The sequence below is a fragment of the Miscanthus floridulus genome, chromosome 7 (genome assembly GCF_019320115.1).
Source record: "Miscanthus floridulus cultivar M001 chromosome 7, ASM1932011v1, whole genome shotgun sequence".
NCBI lineage: Eukaryota > Viridiplantae > Streptophyta > Magnoliopsida > Poales > Poaceae > Miscanthus > Miscanthus floridulus.
Window position 1 is genome coordinate 80931042 of NC_089586.1, and position 9469 is coordinate 80940510.

Genomic DNA, 9469 nt, shown 5'->3' on the forward strand with positions numbered 1-9469 from the left:
TCGTTCGGTGTGACCGGACGCTGGAAGGTCAAGTGATCGGACGCTGGAAGATCAAGTGACCGGACGTTGAGAGCCAGCGTCCGATCATTTCCAGTAAGGTTCCAGAGAGGGTAAATCATGACCGGACACGTCTGGTCAGTGCTGACCGGATGCTGGCAGCGTCCGGTCACACTAAAAACCCTAGAGTTCGGGGTGTACTGACTGGAGCGTCCGGTCAACATGACCGAAGCGTCCGGTCACCCCGTAGAGGCACATAACGGTTCGTTTTTCAGCCGATGTTATAAATACCACCTCCACTCATGTGTGGGGGTACTTTTGCTCATTCCAACAGCTAAGAAACACCTTAGAGAGTGCCAAGAAGAGCAAGGTCCTAGTGAGGTGATTGTGATTTGAGAATCCCAAAGAGAGCCCTCATTAGTGAAGATCAAGAGTAGCAAAGTGTGCATCCACCTTCTCATTAGGCTTCTCGTGGTCAAGTGAGAGTTCATGCTTGTTACTCTTGGTGATCGCCATCACCTAGATGGCTTGGTGGTGATTGGGAGTTCGGTGATCACCCGGCGGAGCTTGTGGGTGACCCAACTCAAGTTATGAGTGGTTGTGGGTGATTCACCGCGACGGAGTGTCGAAGAATCAACCCGTAGAGAGCACTTGATCCTTGCACGGATCAAGGGGGAGCTACACCCTTGTGCGGGTGCTCTAACGAGGACTAGTGGGTAGTGGTGACTCTTTGATACCTTGGTAAAACATCGCCGTGTTCCTTCCTCTCTATTTACTTTGAGCATTTACTTTGAGCAATTCAATTCATGTCATTACATTCTTAGAATTGCCATGCTAGAGTAGGATTAGAACTTAGGTTGCAAGTCTTTTGTGCGATAGAACAATTAGGAACACTTTCTAGGCACAAGGGGTTAATTGGGCTAACCATACGATTTAATTATTGCAAAGAAATTTAGAATTAGCCCAATTCACCCCCCTCTTGGGCATCTTGATCCTTTCAACACACAACAAGGGGAAGGCGGTGTCGAAAAGGATCCCTACTGTGATATTATAGCTGCTGCAGGTGCAGGCATCGAACGACTCACCTACAGCACTGTAGCCACATGTAGAGGCCGGCGTAGAGTTAGCCCTGTATGTTATCTAGTTATTGTTGCAGCATGTGCGCTGTACTAGGACTAGATGGATAGAGTTGTATAAATAGACTACCATGGCAACTCAGTAAAGAGAGTTTAGATTTATCATCTCCCATATAGGGCTTCGACCAACGCTGGTGTCTTGTACTGTGTGTGTATGCTCTGTTCTCCCTCTTCATCAACCTCGAGCCATAGTGTGTGGGGACAGACAACGCTTGTTCGTGGTCGGCTTAGCTAGTGGGTGCTCGACAATACTAACAGGAGCTTAGCAAGACTAGTGAGTGGTCCACTCACCTGAGCCGGTGATCCTATGGGCTAACAAGTGGTATCGAAGCCGTACAAACACTGTCGCTAGACTAACCGCTGGCGATGAAGGACGGTTTGGAGATGGGCGACAGTAGTGGCACTATTGTGGCTGCCCAGCCACGATCGGAGATTGTTGTTCGCACGGTATGGGAGGTCAGCGGCACCAGTTGGCCGACGCTGACTCGCACCAACTATGGAGAGTGATCGGTGACCATGAAGGTCAAGCTTAGAGCCCGATGGCTCTAGAATGCTATTGACAAGGGCACCAACAATGAGGAAGATGACATGTCAGCATTGGAGGCTATCATCGCTGCTGTACCGGTGGAGTACAGGGAGCCATTGGGGATGAAGAGCTTGGCTAAGGAGGCATGGGAGGCTATTGCGGCAATGCGCGTCAGTTCTGACCGCGCAAAGAAGGCGACGACCCAGCTTCTGAAGCAAGAGTACGCCAACCCAAGTTCAAGGATGGTGAAATGGTGGATGACTTCTCCCTCCACCTACAGACGCTCATCAGCAAGCTGAAGAGCCATGGCATCACCATCAACGAAGAGGAGGCGGTCTCCAAGCACCTCCACTCCGTGCTAGCAAAGTACATCTAGATCGCTCTCTCCATAGAGACGATGCTGGACTTGTCCACCCTCACCATTGAGGATGTGGCAGGCCATCTACGGGCGGTGGACGAGCGCCTAGAGCAGGCGACAGCAACGAAGGACAGCGACAAACTGCTGCTGACAAAAGAGGAGTGGGCTACTCGGAGGAACTTCGAGAAGGCAGCCTCCTCCAGCCACGGTGGCGATGGCAAGCGCCGCGGCAGGGCTTCTTCAGAGAAGAAGAAGTAGGTCGACCCCAATGCCTGTCGACGCTGCGGGAAGATGGGCCATTGGGCATGGGAGTGCCCAAAATTGCAAGCAGGAGAAGAAGGCTCAGGCTCATCTGGCGCAAGCTGATGATGAGGATGAGGCCACTATCCTGATGACGACATTCTGTGCACTGCACGACATCGAGGCCAAGGATAAGGAAGAGATGACGACGGTGGAAGGACCTGGGAAGGCCCTGAAGACTATCAACCTCGACAAACCACGCGCCCAAGTCCACCTTGGACATGTGGGTGCCGACCAGGAGCAGCGGTGGTACCTAGACTCTGGTGCCAGCAACCACATGACGGGCTCCAAGGCATCCTTCTCCGAGCTCGACAACGATGTTACCGGTACGGTGAAGTTTGGGGATGGCTCAAGGGTAGCTATCCAAGGATGCGGCACCATCATCTTCAGATGCCAGAATAGAGAGCACCACGCGCTAACAGATGTATATTACATTCTGCAGCTGCATTCCAGCATCATCAGCATTGGTCGGCTGGATTAGTGTGGTAGCGAGGTACACTTTGGCAAGAAGTCGCTGCTCGCGGACGTCCTCACCAAGCCGCTCGGACGTCTTCAACTCACGGAGCTAAAGGAGATGATTGGCATAGAGAGGTACAAGGGATAGCAGTAGGCTTAGGGAAATAATTGTTAGAATAATCTACTATTTTCTTGTATGAACACACAGCAAGGAGAAGGCGGTGCCGAAAGGCTCCCTGCTATGATACTGTAGCCGCTGCAGGTGCAGGCGCCGAATGGCTCACCTACAGCATTGTAGCTACATGTAGAGGCCAGCGTAGAGTCAGCCATGTATGTTATCTAGTTAATGTTGTACCATGTGCGATGTAGTAGGACTAGATGGATATAGTTGTATAAATAAACTACCACGGCAACTTAGTAAAGAGAGTTCAGATTTGTCATCTTCCATACAGGGCTTCGGCCAACGCTAGTGTCTTGTACTGTGTATGTATGCTCTGTTTTCCCTCTTCTTCAACCTCGAGCCATAGTGTATGGGGATGGGCTTGTTCATGGTTGGCTTAGCTCAGTGGCGTAGCAACAGGGTATGCCGGGTATGCACCGGCATACCCTGCAAACCTAGACAGCAGTAGTATATATACTATTATATTGTATATATGTTGTATTTGTTAAAAAGAAAAAAAACATACGTGGACACTGTCACGTGATGACGGGAGGCCCATATGATGCACTGACGCAGCACATGTGGCAAGGGAACTCTAATTCTCCAAAGTACAAACGTCCGGTATGTGCGCTCCGTGTACGACCCTTCGAATTTCCTAATCTAATCTCGATCAGATGGGGAGCCATGGAGGAACACGTGCGTCGCCGCCTGACAAGTGAGTCTATGACACCCTGGCCGGCCGTGGCCCCTGGTGCCATGCCGCCCTCCGCCATGCTCTGAATGCTAGATCAGAGGATCACCGTCTAATTCCCACGTCCTGTCTACAGAATATACGGTCGCTATTTTGGTTACGTAAATTTTAATCTTTGCTCTTCGTATTTTTTAGAAAATTATTTTCTACATTCATAGCTATTTGGTAACATTCATAGCCGGTTGAACCTTCTAATCCTCCACCTGATCAGGTTGAACTAGTGGTGGAAGGCCGGTGGTTGATCTGGTTGATGAAGAAGATATAGTACGACATTCATATTCCTTGGAAAGCGTCGAATAAAACAGTATGAAAAAATAGCATTGTAAGCCTCTGGTACTCTTTTATGCCTATATTGAAACTATCGGTATGACTTTTGAACTATTTATATTGTATTTAGTAGATGGTTTCAACTTAATCCTTGAATTTAAGCCTTATCTTGTTACTTAGTGCATTGTATACCAAATCACGTTGTAAAATTTACAATTGTTACTGAATTGCTAAAATGGATTTATCAAATTGTATATGATTTTCTTGCGGCATACCTAAAGTTAAAATCCTAGATTCATCACTGGCTTAGCTGATGGGTGCTCGACAACACTAGCGAAAACTCAGCAAGACTGGTGATTGCACCTGAGCCGGTGATCCTGTGGGCTAACATGCCTCACGTCGCTGTGGGCGGCCATCTATGGGTTCACCGCCGTCTGCCTCCTGTGCCGCGCTGCTACACCAGCTGCCAGCATTAGCTCGAACCAGCGCTGCCATCGCCAATAGCCGGCGTAGCGTTGCTCGCCGATGGATCGAGTAGATGAAGAGGGCTGCGCTCCTCGTTGTTTTATGCGCTTCTCGGCATGGCCGTCCTGATCCCCATCTCCGCCGCGCACGTATGTCGCCTGCACGACCAACGCCTCCTAGCGGTGTTGTCTCCCTCTGATCTATCCTCCTCCTCCCTGAAGTACTTCTCGTGGCTGTGGTGGAGCAGCAGCACTTCACGTGGCCGTGGTCGAGGAAGACTTCCTGGGATGGAGCAGTAGGTTGCCTCCTTCGGTGCGTCGCTTCGCCGGCATCGCTTGACATAGACCTCCGTTGGCTCTTATCCTCGTGGTGCAGTATGACGGCGCAGCTAGCCAGAGTCTGAGACATCGAGGGCTGCTTCTGCCTCCAGGTAGGTATGGGGTGGCCAGAGCCTACACCCCGGCGGCGCATCCCCATCTGCATCGCTCGTCCCGCTTCAGCAGTCCGGCATGAGTGACTTGCCGGACATCCCTAGCGCTGCCTGCTCTTTGGTGTTCGAGTAGCTGCGTTGATGGACAGACTTGTGCCCCCTCTCTCCACCGCCGCTTGTTCGTCCCAACATGCGCCGTCATTAGGTGCAGGGGGCGGGAGCATCACGGACCACGAGCTACTCCTCCCATGGTTCGGAGGCCACCAGCTCGGTGTTCATGGGCGCGCTTAGAAGTGCCCCCTTGCGAGCGCAGTTGGCGAGCAGCAGCAGTAGCTTACTAGCTTCTATGGCGCCACGTGGACTAAAGCCTCCTTTGACACGGCTCATCCAAAACGGCTTCACCGGTGAAGCCAAAAGGTGTGAAGCCAGAAAAACTGGTTTTTCTCGGCTTCTAGTTCATTTTAACCCCGGTTTACAAAAGACTTCATGCTACAGTGCCTCGATTTACGTAAAATAGATGAAGCTGAAGCTGACATAAGCCATGCCAAAGAGACCCTAAATAGACATGGTGGCAGCCACATATGCGAAACTGGTATTCTAAGACCGGTTTGGAGCTTTAGTGGTACATTTAGGAGTTTAGGAACGTGAAAATCAGGTTTTCATAGTACACGGACCTATTTGAGAACCTCCCGTAGATTTCACTCTTTCGATTTTGATGTTTCTATATTTTATACAAGGTAATTAAAGATATGAAGGCACGTCGAATCGGTGGCCTTCCAGGGTGTCCACGTACGCTCTTTTTATTTGGTGCATTAGATAGAGATTTCACGGCTCAGATGAGATAGATGAAACAACTGCACTCATTAAATGAAGTACGGCTTCCTGCTGATGGTACGCGACATGCAAATGGATGATGACGCCTAGCAGAGGACGGCGGATTCTCGACATGCATAGTCGGTGCCTAACATGGTGGTCGGTACGCATCCTCGCATGCCGCTGAGGCTTTGCCTACATGCATGCAAAAGCTGCTGACCCACGCATGCGAGTACTCGAGTGCATGCTGCTGTGGGGCCTCGCTTGCATTGATGCATGCATAGCTATCTGTTGTCCATTGAAGCCCCAGCCCAGAGTGCAGCTACCTGTTTCCACTGAACCAGCAGTACAGGCCAGGCGCACCGAGTCTATTCCCTTTCCCTCCCGCATCCCTCCCCCGTAACCCTCTCCATCCTCACGCCTAGATCTGGTCCACTCCCCCTCCCTTCGCTTCACCTCCCAGCGCCGGCGGTGGCCAAGTAGAGGACCGACTGGCCAAGCCATCATGCTCCTAGTCCCCGGCGGCGGCGCGGCCAGGCCAGCGAGCTCGGCGGCCCCTGGCGGCGTCGCGGCCCCCCACACCATAGCGGCGCGACCGGCCCCGAGGGTGGCGCAGCGGTCGTCCTCCAACAGCTGCCGCGGCGGTCCTCCTCCACACCACAGCGGGTGGCGTATCCTCCCTACCAGGGCCCACGACGGTGCCCCTCCCTGACTGGCCATGGCAGGTCCAACGGGGCAGGCAAAAGGGTGGATTGAGGCCAGATGCGTGGCCCCCCGGCGTCGGCGCGACCAGCCGCGTGGCCCCTAGTGTCGGTGTGGCCAGATGCACGGGTCCTCTGGTGGGGAAGGGGATGGGCCTCCCGAGCGTATCGCGCCGTCAGTCCATCGCCCCTCCGTGTCACCCGCATCCGAGAAAGCCAGCCACCACCGTGTCCTTGCGAGCTTCGAGTGGGATGACGAGCAAGCAAAGTGACAGGGTGCATCCTTTCCTCCTCCCTAGCTCGACCCCTTCCTATGTTCACCAGATTTAATATTTGTGCCCCTTCATCTCTCCGTCAAGCAAGAGCCCATGGCAAGAGCTTGGATGGTGAGCAACTGGACAACCGCGTCACCTATGTTGTGTGACCTGCGCGACCCCATGGCGAGAGCTTCTTTGGTGAGAAGACCTACAGATAGGTTTTTTTAATTCTTTTATTCATCTCTGATATTGCCGTGAATAATTTTGAATTGCAGCTCGCAATTGATGTCTTTTCTTTTCTCTTGTTTGATGCACACAAATCCGTCAATCAGCTCCTAAAGATGCATCAGAATTTTTAATTGCAGCTCACAGTCGATGCTTCCTTCCTTTCCGTAGTATCATATTAGTCTATACATATTCTGTAACTGCTGCCTAGTAGGTGCTCGATGATACTCCCTGCTGGTGCTCTGAACTGATCTTCTCATATTGGCTTCCTTTTTCTGCACTCATATTGGAGAACAGTTTTGAATGATAAGCAAGCAAATCTTCTATGCAGTTTTGATTTAAACTTTTTATGCGTTTTCTCTCATACGATGTGCAATGAATTTGTAAAATAAATTTCTTCTTCTGATTTTTGGCTGCAGGAGATGCGGCATCATGGTCTTGGTGTGCGCTGATGGCTGAGGATCTCCTGGTGGCCATGGAATATGTATCTGCCGACGAAGGCGAGTAGAAAAACACTTTTCCCCTTCCTACTAGTAGTTTCTAGTGGTGGTATATGTCTGATGTGCATGCATGATTCAATGTTCGTGGACCTTGCTGGCTTGTTTCTTCCTATTATGGTTTCTATGCTTTGTTATTCCAAACTTTCTGTGATTTGTCTTTACTGTTTTTATTCTTTTCCTTGATATGATGCGCAATGAAATTGAAGTCTTAATTTTTGGTCCGCCCCGAGCAGTTCCCTGCCACCCCGAGAGACCAGCAGCTGGATCCACCACGAGTTTGCTCCACCATGATCGATTTGTTCAGTGTCTGATGGAACAGAGTATGTAGCTGGCTATTTTTTTGGCGGTTTTGTTCTGTGACCGCTATTTTTCGGAGGACATCGAAGCTGAGACTTTTGATGCATAGAAATAGACTTCTTTTCATCCAAGCTGAGACTTTTCTACGCTTATCCTTGATATAGTGTGTATTCAAATCATGGCTATCAAATGCATAAAAGCCAGGAACAATTTTTTATGCATATTAATCAACAAGCAAACTGATGTATTTTTACGACAATTGTTTTTCCATGATGTTTTTATCTGATTTTTGGTTGCAGCCTTGTATGAATAGGTGGTTTGCAGAAATGAAGAGCTACCAACACAGGCAAGCATGCTTTCTGTGCAATTGATTTTTTTTTATTTCTATGCTTTCTTGAGCCAACCGTGTAAGCAAGAACTCATTTAGAAGACTTGTATACATTGTTGGAGCACATTTTATATATTGTTGGATCACAATTTTATACATTGTTGGAGCACGTTTATATTTAATGTTGGAACACATTTCCATACATAGTCACGTGCACATATATATATGGATCTGCCGACGAAGGTGATCTCTCACGTTATTTTTCTATGCACAATTGTCATATGTCCACCACACAATCTGTTAAATCAATTCCCCGGCAGCATGCAAGACCTTGTGTGTTAAATTTTTTATGCTTTTTTATGACCGTGTGTCTATGTGTTTTGAATACAAATTGTGGCATCCGGTGGCAGGCTGGCAGCGTCCATCCCATCTCTCGAGTTCGAGTGGTTGGCGGCGACTATTTTGGCTGGCGACTGGAGGTACGAAAATATGGCATCCATCCCGCCGACGAAGGTGATCTCTCATGTTATTTTTCTATGCACAATTGTCATATGTCCACCACACACAATATGTTAAATTGATTCCCCGGCACCATGCAAGCCCTTGTGTGGTAAATTTCTTATGCTTTTTTATGACCGTGTGTCTATGTGATTTGAATACAAATTGTGGCATCCGGTGGCAGGCTGGCAGCGTCCATCCCATCTCTCGAGTTTGAGTGGTTGGCGGCGACTATTTTGGCTGGCGACTGGAGGTATGAAAATATGGCGTCCATCCCATCTGCCGGTAGGTGGCGACGACCTTCTGACGCTCCTCTTTGTGGTGGTGGCCGTGGCGCCCCTCTCCGTGGTGATCTCCACCCCCAATGGTGGAGCACGGCCCCACTAGGTGCTTGGGCCTTGAGATCTACTGCTTGGCGGTGATGCAAATTAAAGATATGAAGGCACGCCGAATCGGCGGCCTCCCAGGCTATCCACGTACGTTCTTTTTATTTGATGCGTTAGATAGAAATTCTACGGCTCAGATGAGATAGATGAAGCAACTGCACCCATTAAATGGACAGTAAGACATCACTCTTTATGGTCTCCATCAGTTCTCAGAAATTTGAATTTGCTGAGCATTTCGATAAACAACTTTTCATTATACATCGGACACTAATCTGGTTATTATTATCTGACCAGTGGCCCACATGAAGGCGGCTAACTAATGTACTTATCAAGTCATGCCACGTGCAATCATTTGAAGAGAAACAAAATGTACAAAGAAACCTTACAAAGGGTCACTTGTGTTGGTATACTTGGATGGGGCAGGGCCATTGGAGGGACCTGCAGGTGGTCGAAGGTGCTGCAATCAGGGTTTCATAGCACTTGTCACAAATCTTGTACGGTGGTGAATAGTAGGAATAGAAATTTGAAGAGAAAACAAGGTAACCCTCGGTTGTTCTGTAATTAATGTTATGATGAACGATCCGCTTCTTAACGTGCAACAGTCGTCTTAGATAGATC

At 49.5% G+C, this 9469-nt stretch overlaps 1 long non-coding RNA gene across 1 annotated transcript; it reads left to right on the forward strand.

Moving 5' to 3' along the window:
* Positions 1 to 7831: 7831 nt before the first annotated feature.
* LOC136463571 (uncharacterized) lies at positions 7832 to 8981 on the forward strand. Its single transcript, XR_010761039.1, has 3 exons — positions 7832 to 7985; positions 8378 to 8480; positions 8650 to 8981. It is a non-coding gene; the product is annotated as an uncharacterized lncRNA (long non-coding RNA).
* Positions 8982 to 9469: the final 488 nt, after the last annotated feature.